We start from the raw sequence: 21,178 nt of genomic DNA, 5'->3' as shown, positions 1-21,178 counted from the left end.
CGGAGCAGGAATACAGTCTTCTTTGTTTCATCTGGGAGGCCAGACATTTAAAATAAATAAATAAAAAAAATGTTAGACTGTCTGCCATTTCTCCTGCCCCATTAGTTTTCTGGCTCACCCTGCTGTCTAAATCACACATTTGCCAGTTTAAACGTTGAACACATCCAGTATTCGTGCAGAAGTTTGCAAATACTGCTGGAGACAGCACCTTAACAGCGCTTGACCACGGTTCAAGATCAATAGAAGCAGAACACAGAGGTATGTTTCCCTGGAGCCACTTTCTATCGGTCACTTCACCTCCTGCTCCGGCTTCAACGGTGTCGCAGTAATTAGAGGAGATGGTGCAAATACACAACTCATGAAGAGTACAACAATGTCTTCTCGCCCACACTTCACAAGAGAAAACTGCACAAGCAGCACGAAGCAAGAAAAAAGCAAACAAACAAGTAAAACACTACATGTAGCTGGAAAATATCTCGCTAAACTTCCAAAGCTGAACTGCTGAAGTGTGCATGCTACAATAGCCTTACGATAACCAACAAACCTTGAGCTTAATAAATAATTAATGTGGAATTTTAGCATGCTCAAAAAAATGACTTTTGCAACTGCATTCCCTTTCCATGAGATCATATTCCTATTATCATATTCACAGCGCAACTATTAACTGAATCAATATCAAAACTCACTGACCCTGTGTAAGAGTAAACATTGTGACATCGACATAGCTAAACACATGCCTTCACAAGGATGTCAAATCTCTTTCCAAAAGTAAAACAGACAGATAGATAGATAGATAGATAGATAGATAGATAGATAGATAGATAGATAGATAGAATAAATTAGTTTTAAGAAATACATTTCTATTTTTATATTTATTTAGGCAAAACTTACAGCAGGCAAATAAATACACCTACCCAATATACAGTTTACCCTAAAATATTACTATTAATTAACTATTATTTACAATTAATTAACTTCAAAACCACAAACTATATGCTTAAACAGACCCAACACTCAAAAAACTATACAGAACTACAACAGATACATATGTATTTGAATGGAAAAAATAAATGAATAAAATAAAACCTAGGCAGCTCTCCCCATTTCTACTATCACTAACTACTTCCTGCCCACCCCACCTCTTTCTCCCCCTCTTTCCTTCAGGATGGCCCGCCCTCATTACACTGATGAGTGCGTAAGCTAGTCGAGGGTGTATTTTTAGCCACATGTTTGCAGATTAGCCAAGTATTTTTAGATCGTGTTATCCAATAGCACACCCCTCCCACGCACACACACACACACACAACCCCACACACATGTCACAGGGCTCTGCTTACTACTGCCCACCCCTGACTTAACATTTAAGACAGAGAGAGAGAGAAGTTTAGTTAAAGAGTTTGAGATGTTTTGTACTCGTATACTGATATATCTTACATTTGACAATTTAAAGCAAATGTTATGTAAAAAAAATATATATATATATATAAAAGTATATTCACACATACACACATATACAGTGTTGTGTTTGGCAAGGTTTGCTGCTTCAGTATTTGTAGATTATTTTTCCAAATGTTTCTATGGTATACTGAAAAACAATGATAAGCGTATCATACGTTTTAAAGGCTTTTATTGGCAAAAAATATGAGTCAGTATTTACATTGTTGACCCTTGTTCTTCATAACCTCTTCAATTCATTCTGGCATGCTGCATAATAGGTTACTGGGCCAAACCCTGACTCATGGCGATCCATTCTCGCCTTCTTAGTTGATCATAATTTGTGGGCTTCTGCTTGTCCACTTGCCTTTGGAGGACTGACCACAGATTCTCTATGGGATTGAGATCCAGAGAGTTGCCTGGCCATGGATCCAAAATTGAAATGTAATGATCTTCGAGCCATTTCTTTATCACTCCTGCTTTGTGACATGGTGCTGGAAAATACACTGATCATCACCTGCTCATGGATTGTTTGAAGACCCTCCTGCAGGACATTTTGATACCATTCTTTATTCATGGCAGTATTTTTGGGCAGAGTTATGAGAGAGCCCACTCCCTTGTTTGAACAGCAACCCCACACATGGATGGTCTCCGGATGCTTCACTGCCGGCACATCACAGGACTCATGCTAGCGGTCACCTTTTCTTCTCCAAACAGTCGATTTTCTAGATGTCCCAAACAGTCGGAAGGGAGCCTCATCAGAGAAAATAACTTTACACCAGTCTTTTGCGGTCCAATCCTTGTTTTTCTAGGAGAGAAGTGGCATCTTTGCTGCCCTTCTTGACACCAGGCCACTGTCTAAAAGTCCTGGCCTCACTGTGTGTGCAGATGCTCACATGTTCCTGAGCAAGCTCTGCACTGCTGGAGACACGATTATGTAGCTGACTCAGGAGGAGATGTTCCTGGCACTCGCTGGACACTCTGGGACGTCCTGAAAACTTCTTCACTGCAGTCAAACCTCTTTCCTTGAAGTTCTTGATGATCTGGTAAATGGTTGTTTCGGGTGCAATATCCTTTGTAGCAATTTCCTTGCATGTGAGGCCATTTTTATGCAAAGTGATGATGGCTGCACACTTTTCTTTGGAGGTAACCATTGCTAACATGAACGCAATGATCGGAAGCGCTTCTTGCCTCCTTTTATAGCAATCAGTCTGCTCTTACAATCTAATTAGTATGATAGTGATTACACCTGACTAGTACTCATTCACACCTTCACATTTGTTGCTAATATGATTAGTAAATTAAGTGTTAGCTGGTCATTTTTTGTGAGGTTAAAAAAAGAAAATGTGTCATTTTTAGGCCAATCAAGCTTTTATCAATTATCTAAAATGCATCTGATCACTCCACACAATAATCTAGAAACAATGTGAATGAACACCACAACAGCTTAATATATACACACACCATGGAATGGTTTATGAAAAAAAAAAAAACGAACCATACGGTTCTCCACACATGGTTCAGCACATGCTAAAATAGCAGTTCAACGTGGTTCAATATATATATCCCAACATGATAAAACATTACCTGACTGAAACCACAAATAGCACAGGCCACTTCCGAATGCTACAAATTACTGTATAAGCTCTACAGCGGCAACTTGCTTTACAATTGTAAGTAAGAGATTCAGCAAATAGCCGCTAGCCCTTACTCTCTCTCTCACTCTCTGTTTTTAGAGAGAACATTACATAATTTTCTCTCTGAAATGAGCACAGTCTAGTCTTTTTGCACAAACACACACTGACAGATCCGAGATGACAGCCAGGCTGTTCCCGGCTGTCTGCATCACTGTCACCATGACAACTCCCAGAGACAGAAAGAGAAAACGAGAGAGAAAGAGAAAGGCTAACAGTGAACACCTGATAAGCTAGACCAAAAACAGGGTGCAAGGTCTTCATCATGAGCAAAAGGTTACATTAGCGGTCAAAAGCTTTCGTTGAGCCCAGTGTAAACAAACACAATGAAGGACAGATTGGAACTACAGAAAAACCACCTGACATCCAACCTCAAAGTCGAACTTGGTTATATCTCATCATTACATACAAATTCGAGGAGGTCAATTTTGGATGAAAACATAAATATTTGCATTTGATTTGAGATCACACAAACCTCTTTGCACATTTTTTTGGCTTAAATGCTAAAGAGGTTTTTATTTTCAGACGTCTAAATATTTTTTCTATCCCAGCTCAGACAATTACAATTAAACTTTTCAATTACTTTCATCTTTTGTTACAGTAAGGTGTACATATGGCTCTGCAGCAGCATCATTAAAAAAATCAAATAAAAACACAACGTTTTAAATTCTCTTTCCATACAATGAAAAATTGTAATTGCTTCACATCACATTTTGTAATTTTACTGTAAATACTGCAAAATGAATGGGTTTTTGAGTAAAAACTATGAACTACCATATAATTGAGTAAAAATCTTTCTTTTTCATTTTTGGCATCAGAAATTTACAATGGTGTGTTTTGTTTCTACATTTCATGTTAATTTGTAGATGTTTCAGTGTCGTTTTTAATCATTCTGATGGTGTTTTGTCTGTGTAGAGGACCCAGCATCATCATATATGAGAATTGGCCAAACTTTATCATGTTACTGTGACGAGTGGGGCGGTGCTGAGAGCTGTGGGAATGGAGCGAGGCCGGTGGAGTGACTGGGAAATGAGCAACACCTGCTCCACTCACCGGTTTTGTATTTATTTTGTTAGTAAAGTTTCATTTAAATGTCTACCGGTTCCCACCTCCTCCTTCCTGAGATTGTGAAGTTTGTATACCATTACAGTGATATTGTCTGTTGTGCTACATGCTTCAAAACAACATTTATTTATTGGCTATTTGATGGATCCATGAGGAAATTGTAACATCCATGGAGCCTTTCCATAGGACAAAAGGTTCTTTATAGTGGAAAAAGCTCCTTCAGATTACTTGTACTGACATGCAGTATAATAATACATTAAGACAAAGGGAAATTTTGGTAGTTTAAGTATATGGGTTTATTATATATATATATATATATATATATATATATATATATATATATATATATATATATATATATATATATATATATATATATTAGGGCTGTCAAATGATTAAAAATTTTAATCAAATTAATCAGAATTTTCAGTGGATTAATCAGGATTAATCACTATTTGCAATTACACCTGAATTGTACCCATTTTTTTCTGAAATGCATACCAAAAGATAAATAACAGGACACAGATACATAATTTTCATGTATTGATTCATCAATATGTGGTTCTTTTTTTCTGAATTTCAAAAGTTTAACATTTACATAGATCAAATTTACCTGTGCACTATATCAAACCATGCCATTTAACTACAGATAGTGTAAGAGTTTTAGGTGAACCAGTGGTTAAATATAGCCACATATCTATGAAATTATGCATAGAGAAACTCGAAAGAATGAACTCAGAAACACAAACATGCGCCCTCTGCACTCTGGGCACTCTTGTTTTTGGGAGGTGTTCATTTCCAAACAGCTGTAATTTTCGCTGCATTGCATGTAGGCGTTCTGCGCATGGGCAATGTGAAACACAGGACGCTATAAAAGGAAGAAGCTCCAGCAGGGTATCAACTACCAAAGTCGTCTCTGTTTATCGAGCTTGGCATGAATGTATTTGAGAGTAACTGGGGTAAAACCTTAAGCTTCTTCTATGTTTTCGTCGCAGCGCTCGCCGCTGTTTTTTACTATCTTGAGAATTCAGAGATCGACGAGACTTTCCTGACCTGAATAATTTGTCACACTGAGCATGCGTGAAATGCGTTAAAAAATTTGACGTAATTAACGACAAACAACTAATTAATTCCGTTAACGCGCTATTTTTGACAGCCCTAATATATATATATATATCAGTGATGCGCGGGTTGATCCAGAATAAGCGGGTGCCTGCAGTCACCCGCAGTTACGAGTCATCCAAAAATATATTCGGGATATTCGGGTCACCGTCGGTTGGATCGTTTGAAATAAAGATGCTAAATAAACCTTTGTGATTTACATAGTACTAGACACAATCTTAATTTTGATCAATGTTTTATCAATCAATTGCCCGTATTTAATAAATAAGAAGCAAATATATAGCAGACAATGTAATGAGGCGCCAGCACGATCACGTGCATTGCATGTGAACTGGAGGTCGCCAAACTCAGCTTGTGCCTCACAGATTTGAGAAATATAGGTTATATATTGCAGAAAGCTTGAAATGTCTATTTTAAAAGAAAATATTCAAACCAAAATAAGTAGGCTACTCTCTGATTATGTAATCCATATGAAATGATTATTTCTCTCTGGCGTTCATGGCGAGTCAGCATCGTCAACTTCATCTTTGCAGCGACACAGAAAAACACTAGTTTATTAATAAAAAATTAAATTTCTCGAACCAGCAGGCCATTCTGAGTTGAGTGAGCGACCCCACGGAATGAGTGAATGTTCAGAAATTCGCTCTCTGCTCACAAGCTCTGATCGGAATAAACCCCGAACCTCACTGACTGCTGAACTTCAAACACCAAAATAGACATAGCCAGACTAGACTATTTTAGTACAAATTATGAGTTTGACGATTTTGTATAATTCTTAACAAAATTAGAATATATATATATATATATATTTTTTTTTTTTTTGCCTAGTTCCTTCGTATATGGCCCAATGACGCTACGATGAGCATTTACTGCTTTTAAAAAATGCGGGTCAGGAAGCGGGTTGGGTACAATATTTTATTTTTTGCGGTCCGAGTTGTGGGTGCGTTAGTTAAAAAAGTTGGTCGGGTGCGGGTTGTTAATACATTGACCCGCGCATCACTGAGATATATATATATATATATATATATAAATAAAAGTAAAATACACAACACCATGCCATCTCCAACAAAGCAACAGTGGCTTGGGGCAGGATGAACTGCTAGACCAACCAATAGAAGACAGTGGGAGTGTTTAAAATAAGATGGTGGGATTGTTTGAAATAACCCGTTATAAAAATTGCAATTTCATTTAATAACACTCCTGGGGTAGAAATTATGTACTTCGGCTTTAAGACAAAACACTAAAATCAATCAAGATTATGAAGCACATACTTTATATAACAGTATTAAATAACAGTTCCACAATGAAAAGAAATATTTTCATGTGTTTACACATGTACAAGCGTGTACAAGTGTGTGTGACTCAACTGTGTCCTGGCAACATAAGAGAAAGAGGGAGGAGTATAGTAGTCTGTCTCTTTCTCTCCTGTTCTCTCTAAGGGAGCATCTGTTTTGAAATATGCATGAGTGTGAGTGTTCAGTTTCACTTTTCTCATTTTTGCGTACTTGGAAAGCCTGAAGAGCAAACCTCCAGTTCGGCAGCGCAAGTGCTGCATAACCTGCATCATTAGGGGTCAATACCACATGCAAAGACTCAAGACGACACAGCCCATGGGACACTTATTACAGTTTGCTTCTTAGATTAAAGAGGAGTTTGAAATGCTACTTAGTTTGATACATAGTTGTTTAAAGTTATAAACGTGATCCAGAGAGCTTGACTGTGAATGTGCTCTATTGTATGCTGCAAATGTAGTAGGTCATCCAGGTGCTCCATTAATATTTTGCGTTCCAAGGAAAAATTACTTTCCCATTTTAAAATATTTTAAAATGCAATCTATTCCTGTGATTGCAAAGTCTTGAGTATCACATGGTCTTTCAGAAATTATTCAAGTAGAGACGTGCACGTTCGCGTGACCCATCACAGCAGAGTGCGGCGCGGGACAACAATTGATGGGCGGGTAGAGACCCGTGTGTGCGGGATGTGGGAGAAAAATTAGAGAGTGCTCAAACTAGACAATCTTAACCCCCAAAGCCTGGTTCGTTTGACTAGGGTGATCGCTCCGTTTACCAGTCCCTGGCTCGGCTGGAAGAAGTGGGCAAGTGCGCGGTTCAAATATATATTTATCAATGAGTGTTAACGCAGATCTTCTGATACGTAGTGCATGTTTACTTGAATATTTCTGAGCGGCAAAAGTGGTAGATGTGTAAAGCAACATATTGTGAGAGAGCCGTAAGTTACCGTGTCATACGACTCAAAATAATAAACCACAAAGTTAACAAAATGATTCACTCCACTGTGCTAAGCAAGCGCTTCTCTGTTGTCTTCACATGCTATTGGAAACTTCTATTTCCCATTTATGAAGTTGTGATTACGAGCTTGTTGCATTCTTTTCTGTAAAAAAATAGGCTAACAGTGGACAGTGTTTTGTGAATGCTGACGCCTGTTTCACACATACTCCATCTGCAGAGTGCATATCCGTTGCATATTTTTTACGCACCCATGTTAATGGAATAGAGCGTTAACACTCCACGTGGTTGCGGTCCGTCAGTGCATTCCAAGCACAGCACATCAGCAGACGTTTACGCACCAAGTCTATTTTTGCTGTGCTGCACGCGCTGATATAAAGTGACAGCGCTTTGTTCGCGGTAAAGATGAAGACGGTTTGATACGGAAATGTAGTAATTTCACAATAAATTATATAATCAAAGTCTAATGTGCTTCACAGGCTTTTTGGCTAGGTTTAAAACAAAGAAAAGTGCACTTTTAGATAAACAAATCTACATATGCACAATTATGTCTTTTATAGGTAGAAAAACAAAGTTCTTTAAGACCCACAGGACTGTTTGTAATAAAGATTTAAATGTAATAAGCACGAGAGCCAACTGTTTCTGTCAGTGGGAAGTTTTCATTTATTATATATATATTTGTCTGTACTATATATGAGAGAAAGAGAGAGAGAGAGAGAGAGAGAGAGTATAGTATTGTATTGTATTTCAGTCTGGCGAGAAAACAAAAACAATTTACTAGCCAATAGCGATTCAGATGCAAAGGTGAGGGTTTCTTACTGAATAAAAGTATTCATTTTATGCTGACCCCAACCTTCAGTTTATGCTGTCTCCCACATCTCAATTATAAGTAAGAGGAACAGATATAGCTCAAACACCTCAGTAGAGAATGATCTCGGACCACCTAAACAACCCTGTGTTGTAACAGCTGTGGATCTGGACAATATTCATCAAAACATCATGATAAAAATAGCATTTTTGAGCACACGTACATCTGCAATTATTCGATAATTAGGACCAGAGAACACGGGGCAAGGAGTCAATCCATGGTCCATTAATTTTCTGAGAAACAAACACTTCCAAAAGTATGTTCCAAAAACTTCCACACCACATGCTGATCTGTTTGTGTGCATCTGTGTTTATTAGACTTGTGATGGCTTTGAATTCTTCATCCATGATAATTATAACATATGAAAAAGAGTTGGTAAGTTTTAATAACTGCTATGAATCTGTTCAAATGGTCCTTTGATTTATTCATTTCAAAAATTAGATTCAGCTTCTATTGTTATTAAAAAAAATTAAATAATGTTTTTGTACTGTTGTAAAATTGCAAGCTGCGATGTGAAAGTTACTATAACGGTGCAGATAGACCTATTGTACTTTGTTTCTGATTCAGGCTGAAGTTTGCTAAAATGAGGAAGAGGTCCAAGAGGAAGGAAATGAGTTAAGAAACAACAAATATTCATTTTGTAACCGAACATACACATTATATGTTTCATATTATATGAATACTATAGGATAACCACTACAGGGCCAAATAAAATATCTTTAAAATAAATAGTTTAAAGTTCCTTGTCCAACGTAACAAAAAAAAAAAAAGATGATGTAATATTGTTTCTTCTTTTACATTGTTTTTGTAGTGTCCAATGTGTAAAAGCTTGTTGATTTGGTCCAAGCAGAAGTGAAATGCTAAGACAAGGAATAAGCTCATTCTGTGCAGATCACCAAAGGCAGATAATCCTGTCAGAGCAAAAGTTCATTTTGAGAGGGCTGACGCCACTATGCTTATCATACAAAGTCCATGCCAAATTAAAGTGACAAAGGGTCTTACCATATTTTAACGGTATTGAAATTTAGTTGCAAAAATAGTTGTCAAACTATAAAAGGTTTAATAACTTTTTTTCTTAGAGAAAAACGTAACATTTACAAAAAATAATTACACAAAAATGTATAAAGTAAAAAAAATAAATAAAAAAAAATCACACCGATTCAAGTGCAAAATAATTAGGCTATAAAAGACCAAAAAGTACCACTTTACAATATGATCTTATTAGTTAACCTTAGTTAATGCATAAAAAATGTATAATGAACAATAGCTACATTTGCTACTGGAGTTAATCTTTGTTTAAAACTTACAAATGATAGTTCAATAAATTACAGAGTTGCAACTTTTGATTTTAACAGTGTGTTATTAAACATTGAAATTACCTGAATTTTACTAATTAATTCCTAACTGCCAGTTTATGTTAACCAATAAATTAACTAATGTTAATTAATAGAGCCTTAAATATTGCCTAAAGTGTGACAAACAATAAAGAATCAAACATTTTCAAACAATACATATGGCATGTCAGAATTAAAATATAAAATACTTTTTGGATGATAAAAAAAAAAAACTTTAAAAAAGGCTGATTTATACTTCTGCGTCGGACCTTCACCGTAGCCTTTACGCCATAGGCTCTGCATAAGTTTTAATTTATACTAGTGGTCGCCTGAAATGTGTTTGACACTTTATTTGCTCAATGCTGACGACAAATGAGAAAGTATTATGTTTGCCTTACTAATAGGCAATAATATAAAAACAATCCTTTCTGTATACATTAGTTCCTTTTAGAGATCGACCGATATGGGTTTTTCTATAGCCGATGCCGATGCCGATGTTTAGAGGTCAGGGTCAGCCGATGGCCGATATGTGCTGCCGATTTTTAGGGCCGATATCTTGGAGTTTTCCCCTTGATTTGCATGTTAAAATGTCACACTAATAATAAGTGGATGCACAACACATTTTTTCTAAACCTATCATAATTTATTGAGCACTGACTTGAACCATCTCTTCATTCATCTTAATTTAGTGCACTAAAATTAATAAACTGACCAAGTATTAAATATATAAAACAGGTAATATATATATATATATATATATATATATATATATATATATATATATATATATATATATATATATATATATATATATATATATATCAATCATTTACATAAAAGTTTTAGAGCATTTACATTTATCAAGTAAAATTTTTCAAGTTTGTTGGAACATAAATGTAAACTTAAATATACATTTAAATAAATACAATTTTAGAAATAAAAATCAATTAAACTGAAAAATATAAAAAAATAAATATATAAAAATAAATAATAGTAGTGCTGCAAAGACACTAGCAACCAGCAACATTTGTGTTTGGTATAAATGACACAGAACATCTAAAGTGCATTTTAATTTCGAACTTACATCGCAGTCTGTTCATTATTAAAATAAAGTAGTCAACCAAACATTTAAAAAGTAACACTGGTCAGTTTAAATACACCCTATACCGGTCCTCTCTGCTGTTATGCAAAGGACGTTTTTGCTCATGTGAAGAGGATGATTTTTTCCGTCTAGTTTACATTAAAAAAATATTATAGTTTAACATTCAGATACATTGCGAATATGGAAACATTTGGATATGTGCAGAACGAGACGTGAGCTATAACCTCCAAATACATCTAGTCAAACCCGCGCTCGCTCGTCCTCGTATGGACTTAGTGCACATGGCATAATATCTTCTTTTTAACATAATAATAAGGACTTCTGTGAAGAAGTGAGCAGTTTTCGTCACAGAGCTCTCCGTCCCCCTGGACGTCCACCCGTCTGTCGTGAGCGCAACAGAGGATGCGCGGGATAGTTCATCCACAACTTTTTTCTTCTCCTGTTCATAAAGATCTGGCACAATCTTTTCACTCTAACCTCTTTCCTTCATCATTATATCTGACAGGGAAGCCAAAATGCGCGGGGCGTTCAAGCTCCTCCGCTAGGCATTATCACTGAGTGTGGACTGAACATGCGCAACTTTTTTTTTTTTTTTTTTTCATAAATCAATCCGCGGGTCACGCGTATGCCGAACTGAAGATATTGATCTGAACGGATCACGGATCAATGATGATCCGTTGCACCACTACTATAGTGTCATTTGAAAACATTGCAGTTGCGTTTCAAAATACAACAACGAGCACCACGAAACCATTTAAAGAGGCGCATTTAGCGGTCTCCTTGACAGAAAACATTCAGCAAAGTAAAATGATCTCAAACGTATGGCGCGCTCTCTTCATTTTATCAAACGATCATAATCACATTTATTCATTTTACAGTCCTGCTACTAGCATTTTATTAATACTAAAACTCCTTTAATTCAGGTGAGAAAGCTTTTTTTCCAAGTGGCTTTTGCACATAACAATAATACCGCTGCAGACGCATTTTGCAGCATTAAGGTTATTACTTGATCGTTAATTTAAACGACGATCGATCATGGAAATTATCAAATATTGACATCCCTAAATACAAATGAGTTGGATGGAAAACTTGTTATTGTCTGCATCAAACCATGCTTCCGAACAAATGTTATACACCGTTCTGGGCAGCTCCAGGACGTCTGTCTCTCAGAGCGCGGTGCTGTCTGTGAGCGGGGCGGAGTAACGGAGCCCTCAATCAAGCTGCAGTGTTTGTAAGAGCTGACAACTTCTCCACCCCATTTACAGAGTGAAATTCTCTGACTGCCTTTATCTCGCAGGTCTGTTGTTGAATCTTCCAAAAGCTTCACATGCAGTGGCTGCAGCAGCACTTTCCACCGCGCCAATAACACGGGGCTGCCCGCCGACGTGCCTGACTTTAAATCGGCGCTACTAAACACGGATATCGGCCGATGCCGATATATTAAAAAATGACAAATATCGGCCCGATATATCGGCCGAGCGATATATCGGTCGACCTCTAGTTCCTTTGTTTAACCGTTCTCTTATTATTAAAGTAGGACTGCACGATAAATCGCATGCAATATTTAATGTGCATCTTGTCAGTAAAGTTGGTTCTGTAATCAGCGGTAAATCTTTAACTTACACATGCGTGATTTCACATGGAGTAGCATTTACAACACACATAGCCGTTGTTCACTAAAAAGCTGCGCAAAACATGATCGTGGTTCTGCGCAGCTTGTCAGTGAACAACGTCTCTGTGTAGTTTAATCGGTCAAGCTGAAAAATTCCTGGCGATGCCGATATTTAAAAAATTCCAAATATCGGCCGATATATTGGCCTTGGCCCACTTCCCACTTGATGCCTCAAAAGGTGTAAGAAGACAGATAATCATGGCCTCAAATCATGTAGTGATGGCTGGCTTCCCTTTGAGAAGAACGATGAGAATACAGTTCAGGGTAAGCTGTGTACGCAAAGCTGTCACACAAATCTACAACAAATACAATGTGCTAACATCTAACATTTAGACATAAAATGTCTGGCGATAACAGAGCGGCAACTCAGACGAGCATTGAATCACTTGAAGTAAGACCTAAATGCAATGCAGATAGAAACGAGAAGACGACACAGCTAATCGCTGAAATGGTGGTGAAAGATTTGCTGACAATTAGCTTCAGGGCCAGAAAAGGTTTAAAGTTTTCCTTAACTATGGTGAAAGGTAAATGAGAATCGTTTACAAAGGTAAGTATACTTTTTCAGTGGTACCTGGTTGTTCATGCAACATCGGTTCCAGCAGAGCAAATTTATTCCACCACCGGCCTAAATGTGAACAGGCTGCGCACTCGCACATCTGAGCACGTAGACCGACTCATCTTTTTGCATAGACATTAGAATGTTTCATCGGTCGTGTTAAATATAATATCCATTTTTTTTATATATATTATTATTTTAGTTTTGAGTTTTAGCCATAGTTAAAATATCTAGGCTATTTGGCCTCTGTTTTATACCTTATAATAGTAGTTTGGTTAAACTTTGGTGAACTTTTTTCTTTATCTTTTAAAAACGTTTCACCACTGGATCAAAATATGCTGCTAAAGTTATACTGGAATACAATGTTTTGTTTAAAAAAAAGCAGTTGAATAAAGTAGCAAAAAAAGACAAAAAAGTATCTGTGTGTGTTTGTGGTTTCTGGAAAATAAAACTTAAGTTAAAAATAAAACTAAATTACAACTATTACACTTAATAACGTAGATGAAAATATGGCACAAATCTGCCATACATTTATAATTAGAACTTTATCGGAATCTATAATAAAAGCTGTACTTGCCCACCTTTCAGCACGCTGTCATGAAAATGCATCAGTGGTAGCTTGCGTGGTCTCTATCTCTTTCTGTCTCTCTCTCTGTCGAACGCATAACTTATCATCCTATAGTGCTGATACAAGTTAATGTTACGTCTGATATGTATCTCAGTTATCTGATTTATCATAGGCTGTGTCATAGAATTAGCTTCCGTTTATTGGTATACTCTTCACCTCAGGCATATATTTCTTGCTCCTTTATTAATAACATCGCTTCATTATAATCATAATCTAACATATCCTAATCATGTGTTCATGTTTGCATAGACAGATTTTCATGTCAGATTTTTTTTTTTCATAACAATCTTCAGATTTTTTTCATTATGGCCATGAAATTTAGATTTAGTATAATTTCAAAACTGAACACAAAAGAACGCAAGTAGAATCTCTGACAGTAGGTGGCGCTTATGGAATAGCAGCGATAGAACATTTCCATGGTTACTGCAGTACATTAATATGCATTATATGGAGGTAAAACAAAAAGAAAATACCATCTAAACTTCGATAAACGTGTGATGGCATCACAGCAAGAGTGCTATAATGAGGCTTTTGTCCAATGACACAAGATAGGATTCCAAAACTGGCATTATGACAGCAGTTCTGTGCGCATACAGACTGGACATGGATTAGCATGTGGTACGTTTAGTGTTTCATGCAAATGCCAGAGAGAAAATGTGTTTATAAAGGAGCACATATGCTTGCATGTTCAACTGTTCACCACTTAAAAACAGCAATTTGAGTCTTTCCACTTCAAAATTCCACTATGAATTCAATGTGTTACTTGCCTATTCTTTGCATTTATGTGTAGTTTACTACAAATTTCAAAGTGAAAATTGTATCAATGTAAATCCTACACACAAAAAAGGTTCCTTAAATGCAAATGTGCCAGCATCTGAATGAAAGATCATGGTTGTGTCTGACATAATCTGGTCATTTATCCGATGTCTCCTGATGAGTGTTTGGGCCTGGTCAACTCCAACTCCAGACAATGAGAACTAGAAACCATTCGTGTGTCTCGAACATGTGTATGTTATGTCTGTGCACCAGTTTCTGTGTGACTCAAGGCCAAAGCAGCGGGAAACCTTGCCATGGAGGAGCTGCATAAGTGTGTGTGTGTGTCTGATGACACTCATCTATATTTAACTGGCTCTCTCACTATGGTATGAAAGAAAGGCAGAGACTGACTTCCAGGCATCTTCCTAATCAATAATGAAGCGGTTTGCAGTTTGCCTTCAAACAAACACACACACACACACACACACACAAACCGGATAAGATGCCCCAAAGATTATTTGCCTTTCTATTCTCTTCAAAGATCGACTATTAAACTTCACTTGTGGGTAAAATATTCTCTTTTGCAAAAAAGACAGTATAGTCTTACTAGCAATAGTCTGAACAAATAGTACTTCTAACCAGATCTTGGAACAAGTAGCATCTTCTTCAGCCTTTATTCCACATCTATACAAAAAAAAAAAACTAATTCCCCATGTCACTTGACCTTATTTAGGATTTTCAAAGAATGGCCACTCAGAACAGATGATGCGTCACCGGTACTCAAAGATCCAACATGACAGAAGATGGTCACATGAGATGCTTCACAGAGATGGTGAGAAGATGATCAAGTGGGCCATGAATCACTTGTTTTCCTAGAACAAGCTTTATAATAGACTTCACTGTTTCTGGATCAGTCTTTGCATCTGAAGCACGGAGATGATCGGTGACCCACGTGATGATGTCGGAATTCATCATACTGGAACTGGTGGATCATAGTGGACTTAGTATGCGCTCCATCTTTCATTCGTTCTCCATTTCTATCTCTCTAACATCCAAACCTCATTAAAAATCTGACAGCCACTGGGTACTTTCTAACAACTTTCACTGACACATATTAACACTTCTGCCCGTCTTCTCATCCAGATGTGAATTTACATGATGTGTAAGGACATTCGCATAACATACATCTACAACAGTGCTAAGATCTGGCTTTGACTGCCAGTAGACAAAAAAAAGCATAAAAATCCTATAGCAGCTGCTGTCAATGCGCTGTACTAAAGTCACAATAATCGGGAAGTAACAGCATTAAGTTTAATATTAGTGCTGAACAAACACCAGGGTGTTGTGAGTGTAAAAAATTACTAGTGTGCAGTGGTGCAAAAGACTTTTGACACCTGATCAAAACTCAAGAACTTGAACAATATCCCACCGGAAAACCCTGCAGTTCATCTAATTATTAGAGAAAAAAAGTCAAGCTTCTGAACTACTGATCTGTTAAGCATTACATGATGTTTTACTGATATTATATAAGAATGAACATTAACTATTTGTTTTATTATGTTTATTAGATTCTCATAAGGTGATGAATCAGTGTTGTTGACAGAAGTCTTTTGAAAGTTTCTGATTTTGTACAAATCCATTATTCATTTTTGCAATGCTTGTGCATTTTGACAGAAAACACAAACTTTTGAACTTTGTTCGAACACAAATGTAGAATCAGTGGCAGAGCTAGTCTTTTCACTACCTAAGTGTAAGTGTGACAAAGCCTGGGTTAAGTGCAAGCTCTACAAATTGGATAAAGCCAAACTCAAACAGCTTCAAAGAGAAAATCGATGCAAAATGGCCAAAAATTGTTAATGGCATTTGTATTTATTTAGCCACAGCTATTCTTTCCTAATAATATCACTATTTGAGAGCCTAGTCTGCTTAACAGGACATAAGTGTGTGACACCTATTGAGGTCTCAATACACAATATCAGGAGTGGGAAAAAACAAGCACTCATAAACAAACATAAATGCAGGAAAGTTTCAGATGTTCATTATGAAATAGCCAGCATCGACAAAAAAAAAAACCTGCATACTTCTTGCAAGACAAATTGATTGTGCTTTTGGCAAAAGAAATGATGCATTCTTTTAACAGTCTTTCTTGAAACATTATCAAACCTTTGCGCCTGGAGAGTTTTGACATTTCTCCATAACGATACATGTATTCCAGCTCTCGGCTGTAGTACTGTACAACTGTCATGCAAACCACAGCAAGGCATGAAATCACCTGGTGTAACAGCAAAGCAGGAGTAATTCACTGGATCACACAAGCTTAAAAGGTGGCAAATGCCTGTGAACGGTAGGAATCATGATTCAGTTAATGCTGAAAATTCACTACGGTCCAGCAACTTGAGTATTCCATAGGACGACCAGTTGTTAGCACAAATAGGTCTAATGCTTGGTTTCGGTTCTCTCTGAGAAAGCAGTGGGTTTCCTGAAGCTGAGCACTTGAGTGTGGACATATTGCATGTGAGTATGTTTGTGTCTGTGAATGCACTACAATGGATCCAATAAGCCTCAATATTAAAAATGCCCAAAGACAGCCATATAGGATATCATCTTCTCTGAAATGTTTTGCAGTGTGTGTGTAAAAGAAATGGCGAAGAGAAATCCCTCTCACAGCAATATTGATTTAACTGCATGGACTATGTGCTGCAGTGTTGACATACACCTTGTCCTACATTCCAGTGGAACATGTGTACATGCATATATAGCTATTTAGCTTGTCATAAAAAAAAAATAAAAATACAAAAGGACTAGACACAATCACTAAAAACAAACAAAAAAAACTTAAATATTAAATGTTACATAGTTAATTTTAAATATAAATAATTATACTACATAAATAATAAAATAAAAAATTTTCAGATAAGTAAAACTGTAAATTGTGTAATTTAAGACCTTAAGGCTTTACATATTTTCTCCTCCCTACAGACAAAAGGTGTTTGGATTCCGGTAATTGACTCCAGTTGCATTACTTCCCTATCTAGAGCTCTTGGGTTAGTTTCTGTTTTTCACTTATTGAACAAAGAGCAGGTACAGAACGCTAGTTAGCAATTCCTAGCATCTTGGTATGGTGGGGGGGGGCAGCCAAGCTTCAAAGAGGACAAAACAAAAAGTGGTCCATACAACTTGTGCACTGCATTCCAAATTTTCTGATGTTGGCATTTTGAGAAACTCATATTACCCAAGTAGTTGCCCAAGTAGGCTTAGTTGGACTCTCCACTGACTATTTTTTCAATATTATGGAAGTCAATGGGGACCAGAAAATGTTTGGTTACCAACATTCTTCTAAATATCTTCCTTTGTGTTGAACAGAAGAAAGAAACCCATGTTTGAAGCTACTTAAGTGTGAGTAAATGACAACAATTTACATTTTTGGGTGACCTATCCCTTTAAGGCAGATAATTCATATAAAAAAAAATTGTGTAAAAGGTAATAACTTAAACTAATTGCTTACAGAAACTAGAACGGCAAAGTTTTCAGGTATCCTAGGTTCTGGACAAACAACCCCTGCAGGAAAGTAAATTATTTTTATAAACGACTGCAGCTTTTCTGAGCGCTGAAATGCTTACACGCAGACACGCACAGTGAGACGCTTCGCACACATTATACCTGCGCTACCAGACTTGTAGGCCTCCTAGAAAACACATACACAAGACAAGAAAGTTACACAGTGGTAATATGGTCTTGGAGTGTCTGACGTCACAAACCTCATGTAACCCTGCCAACTCGGGAGTTAAATTTAGATCTTGGGCTCTGGTCCCAGACACTGCAAAACAATGTGATACCGCAAGCACTGCTTTAGCTGGAGAATACACACACGGCTGCTGGGCGCGACTTTAGTACTGATAAAGTGTGCATTAAACACACTAGAACAAACTTTTGTGAACTATTAGAACTGCAACTTGGTCCAGAGGTGACTTTGTGCTAAGCTAAACTTTCAGAGAAAGACATGAAGTCTCAAACATCCATAAGCCAACATGAAGCGATTCATTTGGGCCTGCCTTCTGATTTTATACAACATACAAAGGCTTTGTTCATATGTGGTACTAAAATCAATTTCAGATGATACATTATAGACAGAACAGCACAAAATATGGGTTTCAAAATACCAGTTCAAATTCATTTGGATCCTACAGTAACAGGCCAGTGCTGTTATTAACTAAAACTGTTGAAATTGTTTTCATGATTTGAAATAAAGCTAAAATAGAATCAAATATAAATATTAAATGAAAAACTGTAACTTACAAAACTTCAAAAATTTTACCTATAAAAAAAAGTTTGTTCAAAAACTAGAATCAACAAAACTGAAATATTAACAAATATAGAATTTAAAAAATATTAATATAAATAATATTAAAAATAACACTAACAGGGTGATGTAGTGAACATGACTACATTAAGAGACCCTCACTTTGACAAATCTAACCAAAAAGTGGTTGAGTGTGACACATGTTAGTGCAGAGAGAAAACAATGTATTGCAACTGCCTACTTGTGACTTGATCACCCAAAACAAATCTTAAAGTGTAAAGCAGGCCTAAAAGAGATACTACTGGAACCTCAGGGCTGAAGACTGCAAGGTTGCACCTTCCTTTATCTCTTGGGGTTAAGATAAAATGTCATCACCTTACACTGGTACACACATGACTCACAAAGACTGACAAAACATTCATTAACTTATATATATAGATTTAAAAAAAAAACATTTGCACATGTACTAGGCCTAAAAATTCTAACTACCCACTCCATAATGCATGTTAAAAATATGGACCTTAAAAAGAGTGTAAATCAAGATAACAATATTAAGCTGTAAAAATTAGGCATAATTAAAAAAAAATAACATTAATGACTTGTTGTTTATCCAGTTAAGCCTGCTGGGAATACTATATTTACCTATAGAAGCATGCATGCCCGTGCACGTTTTTCTCAATCAAATAAATGTGGTCTTCATAGACAGCTCGCTAGGTTTTTAAACACAGCCATTGTGTGGGGTCTGAACCCACACGCACGCGCAAGACCTAACTCGACTTGATACAGCCACCTAGCTGCAGCACGGCGCTTATGTGGAGAAAAGACAGAGAAGCAGTTGAGCCTGTGGTCTCTTTAAATCGCAATGACTCCGATGTGAAGCATTTGCTGCCTGTATAACCGCCTCACGGTAATGTCCACACCGCACAGAGGGAGGTCGACGACACCGGCCATTAACGCCTCGAGAACTACCCACGTCCTCCACAGAAAACAGAGACACTTAGCATTTCAAAGAGGACTGACACAAAAGGCACCGACACGATGCTCCTCCGCGATAGGTCGAGACTCGAAAGTGACTGACTCGCTGTAACTTTTCTGCGGTGGCGTCGGAACCGAGAGTCTGGAGATACTAACAAACTGATAAGTGCTCATCCTGCAAGTGGAGAGCTGCACTGAGAGTTAAAGGTGTCTTAGACCTGCTTCGAAAACAAAAACAGGCTATAGTGTACTAGCATCATTTCAAACAGCGCGCCTAAAAAGAAACTGAAACTAGTACACTAACGTTACTTTTATTATTCCATACCAGTGCAAATCGAGCAGTAAAAAACGAAAACGCACAATGATTTTGATTTCCAATCCCATGATGTTATCTAAACATGCAACACGCCTGAACTACAACTAGTAAGTAGGAGGAGATCGAGTGACATCATCAACTACTACATAACTTTAAACAGACTGTCGTCTACTTCAAAGTAGTTAAAAGCCTCCAAAGTTACTCCAAGCTCTAACGCACCTTCCACACGACTATGAATGGTCTGCAAATAGTGTTGAAGTATGCTTGTATGTGCTGTTATAAGTGCACCAAGTCGGAGTTTTCAGTGTAAAAACACAGACGCCGAAGCGAAAGTTAGCACTGCTACCCAAACAAACCGCGCAGAGAGGAGAGCGTGTAAAAGAAGCCGTCCCCGCAGACTGTAACTCACCGCGATGAGAGTGCTGCTCTCTGCTCGGCGCTCCGCGCTCGAGTCGGGCTCTTGTTGCTTGCTCTGCTGCTTGCTGTTGCCGGATTTCTTGCCCCGCTGATCTAAACTCCGCTGGTACAGACTCAGCGTCTCCCGGCGGTCCAGCTCCAGCTGCTCGGCGTGCGCTTGATGGTATCGGCCCTCGCAGTTGACGTGGTGCCGCCGGCAGCCTCGATCCGCTGCCGCAGCCGCTCCACCACCGTGCTGTGCTTCGGTATGCCCACGTTACCGCCGCCGCCGGCGCTGCTGCCGGTTGCATTAATGGAGTTTAAGTTGACGTTACTGTTATTAATGCAAATACCGCCGCCGGTCGGTACGGCAGCGGGGGCTGGCAAAATCCCCCATCATCTGTGATTCGGGAAGAACTTTGTCAAGCCCCCCTGACTCTCTCTTTCTCCCCTCTCCAAAGCGGGGCAGAAGTCCGCTTCGCCAGGGAGGCAGATACAGTGAAATTGTGGAGAAAGAAGCGTTTAAATGAGTGTAAATCCCTCCTCCGGGAGGATCGCTGTGTCAACCATTCAAAGAAAACCGTGCGGGACCGGGTCTGTTACTCTCTCGCCTCTACTGGAGCTCCATCAAACATCCGGATGTTACTCGCAACCATCACGCGTAAGCGCCGCTGCTGCGCGCTCGTCGTTTTATTGTGTTGTCCTTTTGAAAAA

The 21,178-nt window shown here is 37.8% G+C and overlaps 1 pseudogene; it reads right to left on the bottom strand.

Annotated features, from left to right (window-relative positions):
- LOC113070603 (mastermind-like protein 3) overlaps positions 1-21,172 on the bottom strand; it is a 105,140-nt pseudogene extending 83,968 nt beyond the window's left edge.
- Between the last annotated feature and the right edge of the window lie 6 nt (positions 21,173-21,178).

Source organism: Carassius auratus, unplaced genomic scaffold (assembly GCF_003368295.1).
Source record: "Carassius auratus strain Wakin unplaced genomic scaffold, ASM336829v1 scaf_tig00004606, whole genome shotgun sequence".
In the NCBI taxonomy this organism is placed as follows: domain Eukaryota; kingdom Metazoa; phylum Chordata; class Actinopteri; order Cypriniformes; family Cyprinidae; genus Carassius; species Carassius auratus.
The sequence above is the reverse complement of the archived record's forward strand: the minus strand, read 5'-3'. Positions and strand labels throughout refer to the sequence as shown.